The sequence below is a fragment of the Gracilinanus agilis genome, chromosome 3 (genome assembly GCF_016433145.1).
Source record: "Gracilinanus agilis isolate LMUSP501 chromosome 3, AgileGrace, whole genome shotgun sequence".
Lineage (NCBI taxonomy): Eukaryota > Metazoa > Chordata > Mammalia > Didelphimorphia > Didelphidae > Gracilinanus > Gracilinanus agilis.
Genome location: NC_058132.1, coordinates 438065843 through 438084563, shown reverse-complemented (window position 1 = coordinate 438084563; position 18721 = coordinate 438065843). Strand labels below are relative to the sequence as shown.

Below are 18721 nucleotides of genomic sequence, written 5' to 3'. Positions count from 1 at the left end.
ATGGTAGGAAAAAAATGAGATTTTTTTTTGTTTTTTAAAGGACAGAAAGGGGAAGATGAGCATGTTTATAGGCAGCAGGAAAGAAGTCAGTAGATAAGAGAATCTGAAAAGTGGTGACCAGAATATGCACTATGGAGAATAGGACAGGGAATTTATTCAAGAAGAGGGTGATTGCCTGCTACAGTAAGGGCCCAGTTTGGAAGAGAGAGCAAAAATTTGTAGCTTGGTGTCATGGCTTTATCCAGTTCTCTGTAGTTGTAGGCGAACAGTAGCAAAGGAGGTAGATAACGGAGTAATGCCAGGTCAGGGTTTGGTAAGGAATGTTTAGCAATAGGCCAAGGGTGCAAAGGATCTGAAGGTAGGCTGTGGTTTAGAGTATAAATGATTCACTGAGGAATTAAGATATGGAAAGAATGAGCATAAACAGGGAAGAGGTGAGGGAAGGCCTGGAAAGAAATGATGGTTGAATGGAATTGAAGTCCGTGTAAATAGGGTTAGGCATCTTAAAGCAATAGGAAAAGGTGGAGTAACAATCATGATCAAACAAAGAAATATCAGAGCTCCTGAATATGGAAGTGAAATTCTTGTGGATGATGGCAAGATCAAGATTCTGAACAGATAGCTGAGGTGGAGTAATGGAGGAATGATAACAATAATAACTAACATTTATTTAGAACTTCCTATGTGCCAGGCATTGTGCTCTGAGTTTTATAATTATAATAATGCTGTTATAATTATGATTATACTATAGTACAATTATTATTCTCATTTTACAATTGAGAAAAGTTATGCAAACAGAGGTTAATTGATTTCCGTAGGGCCATATAGCTAGTAAGAGCTGAGGCTATATTTGAACTCAGGTCTTTCTGACTCCAGGCCACCTGTGTTACCTAACTACTTAATAGAATTCCTCACAAAAATTGGGTAGATAAATGAATTGGGATGTTAAGGCATTAAAAAAATCCCATCAGTATGTAAATTGAAGTCTCCTGGCAAGAGGTCAAAATTTTGGTTGGAGAGAAAGCCTGTGAGACAGGCACTGCATTCAGTGAGAAAAGAAAATGTCCATGGAATCAGTAGATGATAACTATCATGATCTGAACTGATTGATAAATTTGGATGATGTGACCCTAGAGGAAGATAAATTGCTGAATGATGGAAATTTCAGTGGAGAACAAATTGATCAGTTATTTAAAGATATGGAATAAAGTATAGCCAGTGCAGGAAAGGGTAGGAAGTGGTAGTGAGAGAATCAGTGTCAACAAAAGGGAAACAGATCTTAGTGCCAGAAAATGGAAGGCATGGAAAAGGAATAAGAGATTTTAAGAAGGGGTGGGACATTGGTGATATATGTCTGAAGGGGAAAGGAGTAGGGAAGTAGGCAGTTGGGGATGAGAACTGGTATTTATACTTTGTTAAATGAAGTTCAGAATCATTTAGATAAGGTGAATACAAGGAGATGGCAATATAAGGGGGTATTAATTTCTCTCACTATTTTTGGACACTGAAGAATATATGGGAACTAACATGGAAGCCAAGAGGAGTGGAAATCCCTTGACAAGTGCCCAGAGAAATGTCTCGGGGGTGACCACCAGATCTGGCTAGAGAACTCACTCGATATGGGATGGAAGCTGCGAGATGAGTAGCTGGTCCTGTTCAGCAGAAATCTTCAGTTCATTGAATGTTGACATTACTAGTTCTAATTTTTTTCTTTAAACCCTTACCTTCCGTCTTGGAGCCAATACACAGAAGAGTGGTAAGGGTGGGCAAGGGCGGGTCAAGTGACTTACCCAGGGTCACACAGTTGGGAAGTGTCTGAGGCCAGATTTGAACCTAGGACCTCCTGTCTCTAGGCCTGGTTCTCAATCCACTGAGCTACCCAGCTGCCCCCTACTAGTTCTAATTTATTTTAAAGTGTACATGTGCTTTAGTTTTCCATTGGATCATATTATATACTCTTTTCAATCTACTGTTTCATACTTAAAACCATTAGATGTTATATTAATTTCCTGACCACTCAGGATGTATTATGAGATTTCCTATCCCTATGTAATTCATTCCCCCTGAAAATCAATGAATTTATTTTTCCGTTTGTGGTTTGAAAATCCCAATGATTCTTACAGCCATCTTCAAGCAATTTGGTTACTTTAGATAAGCACAAAACCATATTTGAGTATCATCATTTGTACTTTAATCTAGCTGGGTTATAGGCTTCTTAGAATTAGCAATCAATGGAGTCCATGTAGAGTGGCTAATTCAATCCTACTTGTTCCATTAGACTGAAAGTTGAAACTGTGATTCTGAATTTATCTGCTCATCTAATTCTTAAAATCAGTTATTGAAATAACACACACTTTCAAGTGGGAGGAGCCTCATTATATTAAGGACTATATACAGATGAAATGATAGCACTAGGAGATGACATAAGCATTAGAGTTAAAACCTCAATAGCAACTAGGAAAATGTAGCACTTCACTTCTAACTTTGATTATTCCAGAGATACTCTACTTGACTGATTTTTTTAGACCCTTTTTATTACAAAGTATAGCAGTTGTATTTGAAACAGGAAATGCTCCCATTTTCAATAAGTAAGAGCTCTTTAGAAAGCATGAATATAACTGCATTCTTAATGGTTTCCGTGAAATTCTTTTCCACGTTTTTACTGATAAGAGTGGTATTAATTGATGATTTTATTGGATCTGAACACACAGACACACACACAGACACACACACAGACACACACACAGACACACACACACACATACACACCACTCTGCCTCACAACAAATAAAAGATTATTCTAAGAAAAGATCAGATTGCAGCAATCCAGAAACACTGGCAGATCTTAGTACTAAGGGAAAAACATGCAAGTCTGATAAAAATGTTTACTTTCAAGCTCAAGGACTCTGTGTTAAAAGCAGAAACAATTACCTTTGCCTTATCTATAATTAGCATTTCTATGGTGACTATAAAAGATTTATTATTAAATTTTTACTTGAGAGATCAAAACACCTTTAGTAAACATAAAAATCTCACATGTAGTCATTAGTTCATGTGTAGATCCACATTTACAAAAATTCTATAAGCTATAATTCACTTCTTATTTCTCTTTCTAAAATTCCTTATTTCCAGTAATGTGAGTCTCAGCTATTAATAACATGAACAAACCGAGCTTCTGGGATGCTTTTTGAGAATGTCACAGGTAGCAATATGGTCTTAAGTTATTTTACTCAATTTCTACTTTAGACAACTGTCAATCTTATATAATAAAGATAAAGAATCTCAAACTTAGGGAGAAAAAGTCTTAGTTTAATTTCATATCAGCTTTGCCAAGTCACTTCAATTGCTCTTTGAAAGGATTAACTCACCTTATTATAAAACAAAGCAATGAGAATATTATAATTTACATCAAATATAATTTGACAATTATCAGAGTACTTTTGTCTGTCATGTTTCACCTATAAAATACAATCCAAAATTATTTGATAAGTAACACCTCATTTACCTACTATCATCCAGAATGAAATGGTTAAAATGAAATTTTCAGACAACCAAAAATTAATAATGAAACTTTATTTTAGCCAAATTAATGATTCTTTCTGGGATCCTATTGAAGACAGCATAGGACTCTGAGACAAAGAGCCCTGAATAAAGCAAACCTTCAGAGCAACTTGCAGCATATCCCTTATTTCCATCACTGAGGGAGAAATTATTTCTAGAGAGGTATGCACTTTTTTCATCACCTCCAGCAACAACTGCTGCTAATTGTCACCAACAAGCAGATATATAGGAATCCTGGGAGGGACAGCACCAATTCTATCTCTAACCTCCAGCTCACTAGTCTTGCTTCTTGTTCAATCCTCACAGTCACCATCCAGAGAACCAACTCCTGTGGAGAAGTGACTAGCTTCTCACACCAAATGTCATACATAGGGCAGGCAAGCCAATCTTGCTGTTGTTTGCCCTTCATATGTTGACTTGCACATGCATTGGATTTAAGTGAGGCAGAACAGCACAAAGTTATCAACCTCATCCTCTCTTCTAGTCACTATAATTCAAAGGTAAAACAAAACTTAGGATGACTGGTGACATCTGGAGAGCTGTAGATGACATTGGCATCTTCTATGTCTTGACAAAGCTCTAGGCAATTCACAGTACTTGCTTCAGTCATCTTCATGGCTTTTGAAACATATTGTTCTTATCTACCCATTCACTGGAGGAAGTATTCACATGCTTGGAAAAGTCATCCCCTTAAGATGGATTTGAGACCTGTTAATTTCCTAAACCTAGTTTAGTCAGTCTGAGGAGATTGTTTTACCTGGGTATAGCTGCCACACATGCTATAACATCTTGGAACCACAAGTAAGGTGAATAAGCAGCCTTGAAAAGGATTTAGCAATCCCACACACTAGAAGTGCTAGTTCTTCCTGTAAACCACATATATCATGACATCATGGCAAGTCTGTCTAGCTGAAGTAACAAGATACACTGTGGAAGAAATAGGAAGCAGAATGTGCCAGGCAAATAAAAAAACCACTATGACCTTAAGCTATCAACCATCAGATCCTGAGACAGCTCAGAATGATGAGCCCAAGGGACATGGTAATAGTGATATTTGTAGCCCACTACCTGTAACCATCATCCTAGAAAGCAACCTCTTTGAAAACTGATCCTGCCAGTACTACAGCTACAACATCCTTGACACTGTCAGATGGTTCAGATCATAAACTAAAATGATTTCATTATTGCAAATTAAATGAAAGAAAATGCAATTACATCCTCTTTGCAGCTGTACCTTAAGGAGACTTTTTTTTTTAGATTTGCAACTGTGTTCTCTTCTTTTAGAATGTAAGTTCCTTGATAGGAGGAACTACCTTACTTTTCAGTTTGTATCTTCTACATCTCTAGAACAATGTTTGCATGATGAAAGTGATTAATACATATCATTGATTTGCTTTAAGAAGAGGAAGTGATGGGATAGCTAGGTGGTTCAGTGGATAGAGAGCCAGCCCTGGAGATGGAAGATCTTGGGTTCAAATGTGACCTCAAACCCTTCCTAGCTGGGTGATTCTGGACAAGTCTCTTTACGTTAATAGCCCATCCTTTACAGCTCGTTTGCCTTGGAAACAATAGTATCCATTTTAAGAGAGAAGATAAGTGGTAAAAAAAAGTTGGAGGGATACTATAGACTAGCTCTATTTAAGAGATGAGTAAACTAAAACCCAGAAATTTAAGTAATTACCAAATATCATTCAGCTTCAGTAGAATTACATCCTGTGACACCCAGATCTCTGTTCTTTAAGCAAGAACACCTTTTCTTCTATTTCCTTTTTCAGGTGTTGCTGTTGTTCAGTTGTTTCTGTCTATCAGATTCTTCATTGACACCATTTGGAGTTTTCTTGCAACAATACTAGAATGGTTTGCCATTTTTCCTTCTCTAGAGTCACACAGCTAGTAAACGTCTGAGGTCACATTTGAACCTCTGGAAGATTAGTCTTCTTGACTACAGGATCAGTTATCTATATACTGTGCCAACTAGTAACTTTTTTCAGACACTTCCCCATAATCCTAGACTTTCCCCATTAGCAAGATGCAGATTTTATTGAATATCATTATCAGCTATTTCTTCCAAATGGTATCTTTGGTGATCTTTACATATTTAGCCAATTTTAATGTTGCTTTCTCCTCAAGCTCCTTCCTTCCTGGAATCCTGCTCAAATAATCTCATATTTATATAATATTTCAGGGCTTATAGAGCACTTTCCTCATAACAACCCTGTGAGGCAGGCAATGTAAAGTACTATTATCACCATTTTACAGATAAAGAAACTGAGGCTTAAGAAGGTTATCAAAAGCCAGCCTTTTGGATAAGCACCCCAAAAAAGAATTGAGAAATTAAATAAAGAACATAAGAACATATTTCCATTTTAGTTTAATCTTTTATGGAAAATGCTCCCAGAAACAGGGAAACTACATTACATTTTACATATTTTAGAAATGGTTCTAATAAACCGTGAAGATGCTGATTATACTTGTTCTTTACATTTTATTTCCTGCATCTGTTCATGATAAAAACACAAGAGAAAACAAATTAAATAGAAAAATCTCACTCAATTGTATTCATTGAGCAACATGTTCACATGAATGAAATTAAGCGGAGAATTCCTTGCACAAATGTATTTTAATGCTAAGGATACATTTATTCTGTCATTTCACTACGAATAATATATTAATTACATATGCATATAAATAATACAAAAGCCTGTGTACATGCATGTATGCATATGTGTACACACATATGTGGATGAATATATACATATACATACTAGAACACATAGAGTCCTAATCTGTCCTGCTAGCTATGTGACACTGCACAAGTCACTTAACCCTGTTTGCCTCAGTTTCTTCATCTATGAAATAAACTCGAGAAGGAAATAGCAAACCACTTTATGTCTTTGCCAAGGAAATCCCGATAAAATAAAATGAGGTTACAATGAATTGGAAATGACTAAAAAATGACTGAATAACAGCTATGTTATTCATACACACACACTCATAATAAACGAATTATTACTTTAATGCCTTTTGGTACTGTAGATGTTACTTTATGTTCCCAAAGCCTATATTGTTCAGTGATTTTCAGTTGTGTTTAACTCTTCATGAACTCATCTGGGGTTTTCTTGGCATAGACACTAGAGTAGTATGCCATTTTCCTCTCCAGATCATTTTATAGGCAAAAAAGACTAAGTGACTTGCCCAGGGTCACACAGATAGTAGGTGTCTGAGGCCAAATTTGAACTCAGGAAGATGAATCTTCATGATTCTGTTCTAGGTGCTCTATTCATTTCATCATCTAGCTACCATCAATAAATCTACTGCCTTAGCTGTGTAAGTAGAAACCAAACCCAAGGAGATAAAGAAATTAGAGAGTGAGCCAAGAAACAAACTGTTTCTATTATTCAAGGACTACCTTAACTATATTTAGAGAAGTCTGTCAAAAAAGTTGACTACAATGTATTGAATTTTTTCAATTTCCTCAGCCTAGAAAAAATTTCTACTAAAATAAGAAAAAGTTGCTATGAATTATAGTAGAACAGAATCCATATTAATAAAATTGGAGATTCTTGAAGTAAATATGCATGCACATATTATATATACACATAAAATAAACACACATACACATACATATGTATAAATATATGATGGCATGAGGATGGTCAAATAGTGGTGAGGGGGGAAAGAAAGAGGGAGGAATAAGAAACCTAATAGCACCTATTATATTGCAGATATTGTGTGGTAGGTGCTATTATTATCTCCATTTTGCAACTGGGACAATTCAGATAGAGGTCAATTGACTTTCCCAAGTTCACACAGATAGAGTTCATGGCTAGATTTGACCACAGGTTTTTCTAACTCTAAACCTAAAGCTCTACCCAGTATTCTACCACCTGTCATTAAATGGACAGCCTGTGGGTTCTACTAATATACTCACAATAACAAGAAAAGCAAGGAAGCCCTCTAGCATGATAGAAGAAGTCACTACAGTGAATTTATGGGATGTTATTGACAAGTCACACAGGATATGTGTATAATCTGCATTATTAGATGGAGTAGTCATCTTTGATGATATGTTTACATGTAAACACATTCCATATTCAGAAAACTGTGTGTATATACAGCCTGTTATGTAAGAAAAGAGCACAGAACATGGATACTGATTATTGAAATATATAAACTTGGGCAAGTCACTTTCTTTGAGCCTCAGTTTATTTATCTGCTAATAATGGTCTGGGGGACTTGACCAAGATGATTTCTAGGGACCCTTCAAGCTCTACATCCTATGATTCTCTTTTTGTTTCTCTTTAAATAAAGACAAACAATGATGACATGGATATTTAGACATACAAAGAACAGAGCTACTATAATTTGACCCTTAATATATCAATAAGTTCTACCATTTTAAAGCATAAGCAGAAAAATACATTTTCCCCTTGAATTCTATTCAGTGTGTGCAATGAAATACTTCCACAATGGAGTCTTAAACATATTGAGACATTTTTGTGTAAGGTTACTCATTGAGCATTTACATAATCCTTCAAAATAATTGGCTTTTTGTTGCAAGAAAACTGCTTACCTGGAAATGTTGAGAAAGTACATTTCCTCTATGGGTCTATAATCTTGGTTCTGCATGCTCTTGTGGGACTTTCACAAGACATTTGAACATTTAATTGAAAATGATTGAGTGCCCAGCATACCACAGATGCCCAGCATAAATAACAGCAGTGGAGATTACTGAGATTCAACTTCTTGTTTCAAAAACAAAACCAAATATATCCTGTCCCATTTCCAAGATAACCACTTATGTGGTTCCAGGGAGTAAACGTGTGATTGAATTGTGAATCCATGAGGTGGAAGAAAAAGGCCATATGGTCTAACCTCGAAAGGAAATTCACATGGGTACCTCAACATATGGGTAATTAAAAGAAAAATGAATGAGATAACTCAGAACCAATTTAATACACACACATAACCAAGTAGTATATCTTCATGAGCAAATAAAGAAAAATAAAGAATATATGTGGCACAATGCCATGAATTGCAATTTACTAAGCATATTCACATAAAGAACAAAAGGTAACTAACAAATGTAGATTCATTTTGACGTTCCCTATTCACAGTTTTGGTTTTAGTAGCAAATATATTTTTGCAAGCCAGGTCATGACATATATTTGGAAACCTAAGTATAGGTTTAAATGTTTCCAGATGACTAAATTTGTATTCTGCTTTTATACTCTTAGGTCAATAATTTCTATTGTTTAAAGTTTTCACCACTTGGTGGTGGGGTTTTCTTTTTCTGAGTCAGTCAGTCAGTCAATAAACATTAATTTTCCTACCATGTGCTAGGCCCTGTGCTAAGCCTTGGAGGTATAAAAAAATATATATATAAAAGGCAATAGCTTCTCTCTAAAAGCTCACAATTTAATAGGGGAAACAACATATAAGTAACTATGTACAAAGAAGATATATACAAAATATATAAGAAATAATCAACAGAGAGAAAGTGCTAGAACTAAGAGGGATTGGAAATGTGATTTTGTAAAAGATTAGATTTTTACTGGGACATGAAGAGACCCAATTCTCCTATGCCAGTAGGTACAATGCAATAAAAATTCAAGCTCACTCTTTTGGAGGAACTTCTAAAATGAGTAGCCTACTCTATATTTTTGTCTATTTCCATAATACTCATTCGCTCCTCTCAGCTTTGTGATCTGACCTCTGCCTCTAAAATGTTACTGTAATTATTCTCTCCAATTCTCTAACAATAGTTTAAGATCAAAGTCTGATGGCATATTCTCTACCTTCAATCAACAAATACAACAATATAAGCTATGAAATTTATCTATTGCAAAGGGTTGTCCTGAGGAGCAAATGAGTTAAGATATTTTTAAAAATTTGCAGACATGTTAACTGTTATGATTATTTCTCAACCAAACTGCTATAATAGCCTCCTAATTAGACTACCTGCTTCTAATCTCTGCCTTTTCCAAACTATCCGTCCCAAAGCAATTAAATTATTCTTTCTAATGAACAGTTATGAATAAAAAAACTTTAGTGTATTTCTCTTATATTTTGGACAATATACAGATTTCTTGCTTGTCATTTAAATATGTATTTGTCTATTCTGATGGAATGTAAGCATCTTTAGTCCAGAGCCTATTTCACATTTTTTCTCTTCTATTTATAGCACCAGATAAGTATTGTAGTACGTATTAGGTGTTTTAAAATGCTTCATTGATATGTTTTGCATGACTTCATATGCACAATGCAAATTTTGATTCTTGGATAGAGAGAGGAAAAGATTTGGAAGTGAAAAATTAAAAAAAAAATTTAAGTTTTCTTGCTTACTTAAGTGACTGATATAAAGCCCATAGAATTTGGCTTTAACCTACCCATCTAGACTTCTTTCACAATGTTCTCCTTCTAGCACTCTATATTCCAGACAGACTAAACATCTGGCTCTTCATCTATCTTATACTCTCCCATCTATAATGCAGTACCTCCAGAACCGGCCTGTTTAAATCTCTCCCTTCCTTTAAGTTCTAGCTCAAGTAATAACTCCTTCATGAAGGCTTCTCTAAACGACCCAGTTCAAAGTAATCTTTTAGGTTAGACCCTCTCTTTTCCTTTATCACTTTCCCCCTTATATTACACACATGTCATGTCTTCTTTTCCTTCTTCCACCAATTCTAAATTGCTCCTTCAGAGCAAGAAGGAACTAGCAAAGTAATAATGAACACGACAGATTATAGGCTCACAGAATTGAGTGACAGCTCAAAGAACATATAGTCTAACTAACATATGAAAAAGAATTCACTCCACGTTATCCCCAACAATTGATCAAGTAACATCTATTTCAAGACCTATAGTAGCAGTCCATTTCATTTCTGAAAAGGTCTAACTGTTAGAAAGCCTTTCCTTAAATCAACCTTAATTTGTCTCTAGGCAACTTTTACTCATTGCTTGTAGTTCAATTCCAACCTAAATCTTTATTTTCCTCAGTAAATTCTCATGTCAGAGGGTTCCTAGTTTACCGTTCCTTGTATAACCTTTTCTGGGCAAACTCTGGCTTGTCAGTTCCTTCCTAAAATGTTGCATTAAACAGTTTTCCAAATTCAATCTGATCATTTGTCCAAGACACTGTACCTCTCAATGTAGTCTAGAATTGTGTTAACTGTTTCATCTGCCACGTCACACTGTTGATTCATATGCAGCTTTAGTTTCGCTAACTACATCTTTTCCATATTAATTATCATCTACTCATGCTTCTACCAAATTTAGATTTATGTAGTTTTATGTAGTACTATTTTAAATTTTTGTAGTTTTGTAGTTGTAGTTGTAGTTGTAGTTGTAGAATGATAGTATCACACAATTCCAGTCCCCTCTAGCCAATATGGAGCTTTTCATTTATTTATTTGCTAAATAGAGAATTGTTATTATAAAGTTTATTATTTTTGAAGCCTAATTTCAAAATCAAAATTGCATACTAATTAGTTCACTCCTTTGTTTTCATAAAGATAGCCTGACCTGACTAAATGTATATCTTGCCATTTTATTTAGATTTATTTTGACTCCAAGATAGAGAGTAAAAAAACTCTAGTGGACTAAAAGCTGGCCTCAAAGCCAAAGAGATTTGCTTTTGAGCCCCACCTTTGATATATACTATATGATATTGGGAAAAAATCGCAATCTCTGCATTCTATGAAACTCCATAAGAATATAAGTTGGAGAGAAGATTCCAATTTCCACTGACAAAGAAAGTCCCCTTACCTGCTTTTTCCTTCCACCAATGTAATCATAGGTCTAGAAGCAATTCCTTGACTCTATGAAACATTTCCATATTCTTTTCCCTTTTGTCCCTCTGTCCCTAACATTTGTAAAACCCTCCCTCTTCATCTTTACATTCTAAAATCCTCTCTGTCTTTCAAAGGAGAGCAGAAATGGCATTCTCTCTGTGAAACCTTTGCTGATTCACTCAATGATCTTTTCCTGTTGAATGAGAATTTGATGAGACCACAGCTGTGAGCTCTGCAAAAGGTTCATGGCTGTCCACAGTTGTAAATTACCCACTAGGTTGAAAGAGAACTTCAGGATATTCTCCTGTTATTTGTAATCTGTGAACTGGGCATGTTAGAAATCTGTGCCATGTGCATTTATGAATGACAGAATAGAGTTTGAATTGCAGAAAATGATAAATTAGGGTTTGGTTTTAGTATCTGTGTGGAAGTGAAATTCCTTGCCTGTGCACTGGCAAGAGAGAAAATAGTTGTCTCTGTTTTTACTGGTAAAATGTACTCCTAAAAGAATGAATTCTTTTTATTTTCTTAGATATTTGCTTAGTACCCTTAGAACTTGGTCAGTGACAGACAGAGCATGTCCCACAATCAGGACTTGAACTCAGAACTTCCTAGGTCTTAGACTTGCTGCTTCTCAATATGGTAGCCAAAAGAGAGGGTTATTATTCCACTAAGTCATTAGTTTTATGAGATAAAGGGTAAGTATATTGTTGAGAGAAGAGGATGTTCATGTGTGGGTTCCTGGGCAATTTAAAGGTATATTTTCAGATTTTATGTGTGGAGCCCTGGAGCAGGTCCTGTTGTTCAGACTGATTATCATGATTTGTTTGCATAGAGAGAGTGGTTTCTAGGGTGATACAGAACCAGGACTACCTGCTGACTAAATAGATTGTGTGACCCTGAGTCCTAGTGCCAGTCCCCATGGAGTATTATAAGTATTTTGAGAGCTGTGATGATAAACTCTTCTAGATGTTAGGTATCTGACTGGCACAGAACTGAACCCCTAATGATTTTCTCAGTGCACAATAAAGCTTCCAAAGGAAGGGCAGTGTGAACAAACCCAGCAACAAAGCATAAGTGTTTGTGTATGTAAGTGGTCCAATTCCCTCAGTGCTCTCATAGGATCTCTGCACCTCTCATGCATTCATCAAATGGGATAATGCCTGTAAAACAGTTTGTAAAATTTAAAGTGCTATATAAATACTAACTATTATTATTACACATAATTTATATATTTCTGAAATATAGCAGAGTAGCTAATATTTACATAACACTTGAATGTTTCCAAAGCACTCTCTGTCTCTCTCTCTCTCTCTCTCTCTTCCCCCCTACACATACACACACATTTGTCTTTCTGTCTTTGTATCTGAGTCTATCTCTGTATTTATATATATATATCTATCTAAGTAGCTATGTATGTATGTATATATGTATGTATGTATGTATCTATGTATCTATCTATCTATCTATTTAACCTTCATAACAGCCACGTGATATAGGAGCTTTTATTATATTCATTTAACAAATAAGAAAACTGAGGTTAAAGTGGTTAATGGACTTTCCCAGGGTCACACAGCTAGTAAGGATCTAAAAAAGAATTCCAACATAGGTCCTCCTGATTCCAAGCCCAACCCACTATCTACTTTCTTTAATTCATCTTTAGTAGCTATCACAGAATAACAAAATAACTTTTAAAATATGTTTTTAAAATTGAATTGGAGGGGTAGGTAGGTGGCTCAGTGGATTGATAATCAAGACTAGAGACAAGAGGTCCTCGGTTCAAATCTGGTCTGAGACACTTCTTAGCTATGTGATCCTGGGCAAGTCACCTAATCTCCATTGCCTAGCCTTTACTGCTCTTCTACCTTGGAACCAATATACAGTATTGATTCTAAGACAGAAAGTAAGGTTTTGTTTTTTTTTTAAATGAACTAAATTGGGCAAATACTGATAAAGAAATGTTTTAAAAATTAAAAGAATTTATGATTATATGTTCAATTAAAAAAACAAAGTAATTAAGAAATCTATATTTTACTAACAAAATCATGCTAAATATGTTATCAAAAATCTTTCTCATTCATGGTCACCTTCCACAATGGATGCATACTTATTCTTCTAAAATAACTTTCTGGTGGTTATGTAATAGTTTCTCTTAAAAATAAAGACCTTCCTATCTTGGGCAAAATGGCAATATTATATGTTGTACAATCATGCAAGTTAGTTTTATGACAATTCTAAATAAGAAAAATTATGGGAGATTAAAATAATGTGAATAAATGTGAATAAAATATTTAAATGTAATGCTTTATGTATCAAAAGCTAGAACATTTTCCTCTTCTCCCTTCTCTTTCTCATCTCAGCAAAGAGGAAAATAAAGTTTCTTTGTAGATTTTAAGTTGAGAGAGAGAGAGAACAGGCAGAATAAGAAAAGAGGGGGAAAGAGAAAAAAAAATGGTCAGTTGTCTGTTGTTTGGTTGTTGATGTCTCTTAGTGGGAGAGAGCATGGAAGGAGAAGAAAAATTTTTCGGATTCTTCTTGGCCTGACCTGAGAAAGTGGAGGACTGTGTGCTATATAGCATTATAAGGAATGTCAGGAAGACAGAAAAATTGTCATCCCTATCATTATGTCTGCTTTCTTTGAACAGCAAGGAACCAAGGCAGAATTGGTGGAGAAGGGGACGTTGTCTTCAGTAATGTGACTGGAAATTTATGTGTATTTTTTGGACTAATGGTTGTTCACTGCATGATTTGTATTTATTTTCCTTCTTTCATAAAATAAAAATCTTTCTATATTGTTATAAACTCTATGCTTGCAAGTAGAGAATTTATTTCAATATATTAAAGGATATGAATATTTATAGGAATATTTTATATATGTGAATATGTATATATGTGTGTATATATGTGTATAAATGTATAAATGTGTATATATGTGTATAACATAAATGTTCATAAATATATGTATACACACATACACACACAGAGAAACACCAGGTTTGCCATATTGTAGTTAAAAGTCCCCAAAAGAATGTATTTTTATCTTTTGGTTCATTGGTTTGTCTCTGAAAATAGTTAGACTCATATGCTGAAAATAATCCTAGTGTAAGCAATTATTTATTTGTGTAAGCAATTATTTATTCTTTGTTATTTTATTTTTGATGAAAAATAGATTTAAGATGTAATATTTATTCAAACTTCCATTAAAATCCTTTCCTGATGCTCCATGAGGAATTGGTAGTGACTCTCATCTTCTCGGAAGGCTATGCAAGCACATCACAAGCTCTGCCAGGTACTATCAGGCTTCTGGTAGAAGCCCAGTGACAGACTGTATGTGCATTGTCCAAGGGCCAGCCTTGTTAAGTTCAGGAAGCCTCATCCCAGGGCTGGCTGTAGGTTGAGGAACATTTTGGCCACAGAAAATAAATCTCAAAGGCCATCTATTTAATCACAGTGGGTTTGTGCTCCAAGTCAGTAGAGCACCCACAGCAAAAGAAACCAAGAATTTTGAAATACTGAAATATTTACTTAGCAGTGAATTCTCTGGGGCCTTTGGGAAAAACTGCTTCACAGTCTTACTCTTTACAAAATCTTTAAGCTAATTCTTCAATACAAAGATAGGTGGAAAATTTATTCTCTGGATAATTGGTTGTGTGAATGTCAAAGTTTGTCTGAGATAAGAGATTGTAGGGAGGGAAGTTCATGATTCTTAAATGTGCCTATGATATAGGTACATTTTTTTAATGGATGAATGAAATGACCTAAAAGCTATCCTGGAAGATGGAGAGAAAAAGAGCAGAGGAAGAAAAGAGAGATGAAATATAGTGGACTTAAAAGAAAAGTGGCTGGCATTAGCCTGATCCTCACTTTAAATTAAAATTAAAACAATAGGCAGACATGTACAGTAATCTCTCTTTTAATGGAAGAATAGTATGCCTCGGCAGCAGTGTCAAGTGGAACAACTTGGTCCTGTACCAAGTTATGCAGCTGTTCCACAGGAAAATGGCAAAAAGGCTTCAATCCAAAGCAGCCAAATAAGGCATGATTGTTCATAAACAGTCACTAGGGTCCTCACATTCAAAACAAGCAAAACAACATTAGCATCTAGGAGGGCAGGTTAGAAACAGGAATTTCAATAGTTGCTCATCTAAACACACCACCATGTAATTTATTTCAAAGCTATCTATATGGCTATTCCATCTAAAATCAGGGTGGGAGACAAAATCCAATTTTGGCCTTTTCTGATTAAGAAGAAATTTACCACAGATTACAGATGGGGTTAAAGTCTGCTACAGGGTAAAAATAAATGGCCATCTTTGTTCCTTACCTGAAGACTAGAAATGGATCAGACTAAAGCAAGAGAAAGAGGATAAAGGGAGCCTGGAAAAAGATCTCTATGCTTACATTGTGCTGCCTCAGCTTGTTTTCATGAGTGTAAAAATCAAGAAAGGAGCAAGCAGGCCCAAATGCAGTAATGGCAGATGTGGAGTATCTGCCTACAATAATATTAGCCTTATTTGAAAAGGTAATTTCAATTCAGTTTGTGATATTCCTTTTGTCTATAATTTTTCAGATTTCTCCCCCCACTGATTTCTGGAGAGGAGGGAATTGATTAGGAAAATCCTGATGAATGGATTTTTGTTTTCTTTTTAAATTTCCTCACTTAGGCTGGGAGAGATGATCCATCGATAAGTGCCTTCTGGATCAATTCCCCCTGGTATTGCCAGGCTGCTCCCTCCAATCCTGCTCACCAAGGCTACTGAACCTCAATCCAAAGAGTTACTCTGTTTTTTTGCCTTGACTGACTGGGCCATCTCCTTGCTGGGTGTGGAGTCCACTGGAAAAATAATTCCACAAAATATTTCATAACCATAGGAGTGGGAGGTAGTAATGGGATGGGAGAGAAAGCTCAAACTCCCCCTCTCCAAGAGTCAAGGAGTAAGGCCTTTTAAAGAGTTGGGTGCTACCCCAGCTGACCCGCTTCTCTATTGCCAGAGCTTATACTTCTCAGAGGCTAGAACAGAAGTCATGTGTACCTTGCCAGTAGGTCATTACATTTTTAATTATACCACATGATCTGGGGCAGCTGGGTAGCTCAGTGGATTGAGAGTCAGGCCTAGAGATGGGAGGTCCTAAGTTCAAATCTGGCCTCAGACACTTCCCAGCTGTGTGACCCTGGGCAAGTCACTTGACCCCCATTGCCTACCCTTACCACTCTTCTGCCTTGGAGCCAATACACAGTATTGACTCCAACACTGAAGGTAAGGGTTAAAAAAAAAAAAAGAAAGAATTTAATAAATGCAATGCAAATTAGTAAATTAAATGCAAAATTTCAAATTATGTATTATGTATCATAGTGATATAAAAGAGATAGAAGACACAGTCCTTGCCCATAAAAATATTGCATTCTTTTTGGAAAAAGATCCTTTCTGGTTGGATTTAACTTTGAAGAGTAGTTACTATCAAAAATAGATATGCATTCATTAAAAAAAAAAATTTCCAGACAAGGGCGAAGCTGGATAGCTCAGTGGTTTGAGAGCCAGATCTAGAGATGGGAGGTTCTAAGTTCAAATCTGGCCTCAGACACTTCCTAGTTGTGTGATCCTCGGCAAGTCACTTAACCCCCATTGCTTAGCCCTTACCATTTTTCTGCCTTGGAACCAATACACAGTACTAATTCCAAGACAGAAAGGGTATTTTAAAAAATGCAGACAAAATAAGTAGAGGGAGGAAAATAATAAAGAGAAAATCCAAGCAAGGTGGGATAAAGGGGACAGAATTGGCATTTCAATAGTAATTCAACAAACATTTGTTGAATGCTTACTCTATGCAAGACCTGAGGCAGCATGGTGTAGTAGTTTGAAGGCCAGACTTGGAGAAAGAAGGACTTACATTCAAGTCCTACATCTGACAGAAAATGGCAACTAATTAAACAAAGGCAGAGCAAGAAAGAAAAAGTAATTGAAGGTGGCACAAGTTTATTAGCTTAAGTGATTGGAAAGAGGGGATTGCTACCAACATTTAAGGACAGAAAAAGTAGGAATTTTAGCCTCTTTCCAGTCTGATGAAATTTTGACATAACTTCGTTATTGCTTTTAGTCTCAAAACTGTAAAACTAATAGCAATAGTGACAGAAATTCCTACTGCCATTTTGTCCATATCCTTTATCACCATTTTTAAATTACTAGACTTGGAATACTAAGTATTTACTCACAACTGGGTAAGTATAATTAAAGATGCTAACTGAAGAACTATGATGTTTTTCCCTTTCCTTTTTTCTTAAGTATTTTACTTAGGGTAAAAGAAAAAGGAATTGAAGGCATAATGATTAAATATATTTGCTTTCATGAACTCTTCACTATTAAGAAATCTTTTCCATATGTAATTTAAGATTTGCAAGGGACAGGAAATATTCAAGTTTATGGGATGTTTATGTTAAGACAAGAGACAACAATGGCCTATATTCAAGGCAGAAGAAAAATCAATTTGTTCTGCAAAAATGTTTAATGGATTGATTATTGAAGAAATATTAATATTTATTATTAAGACACATCTGTAATAAAGAATGTCTCTCAAAGGGTACAGATTTAATTTTGTAAAAATATTATTGAGTTGTTGAATGACATAATAGAATGGACGAACATAAAATTTCAAGTCAATAACCTGAAAAATTTTTTCAGGCAAAATTTATCACTTGAAAAACCTACGCTGCATTAGAAGCAAATATATAGTATAAAAAAGATAATACTTTAATCTTAATATTGCAGAAGCTATCCCATAAGGAGATATATTCAGAAGGTAATTCAATTATATTAATTGTTAAAATCTAAATTAAAATATGAATCAATTACAAATTTATTTTTCTAATAGCTTCAAAAAATGATAGCTCTTAAAGATTATCATTCATTTTTGTCCTTTATTAGTCTGTTTCCTCAATATTTGAACATTTATATATAAAATAAGCATCATCAGGGAACAAGGTTAAGATGGATGTTTAGGAATGCTTATATAGGTAACCATAAAACTAAGAATTTTTGAGGTAAAAGGGATTTAAAAGATGATTTAGTATTATTTCATTTTACATATGAAGATACTGTGGACAAGTGATGATATTTTTAAAATCACTGTCTCACTGCAAGTTGCTAGAATCAATGCCTGATTAGAATAATTTCTGGATGTTTTGTTTTGTCATTCAAAAATTATTTTAAGGTAATTTATTTTAATAATTATAATTATTTATTTCTAGGTATGGGAAATTTTACAATATTTTGCTTCTAGTTTTTTTTTTTTGGTAAACAATCAGGCCTTTCTTAAGATCTACGTCTTCAGGTTAAATACTTGTGATTTCTACTCTTTCTAACTATGAGTCC

General features: G+C 35.0%; 1 protein-coding gene across 1 annotated transcript in view; it reads right to left on the bottom strand.

Moving 5' to 3' along the window:
* Nucleotides 1-18721, bottom strand: part of CADM2 (cell adhesion molecule 2) — a gene marked incomplete at its 5' end in the record, with an annotated part of 414789 nt that overhangs the window by 138026 nt on the left and 258042 nt on the right. The gene's annotated exons all lie outside the window — the stretch shown is intronic.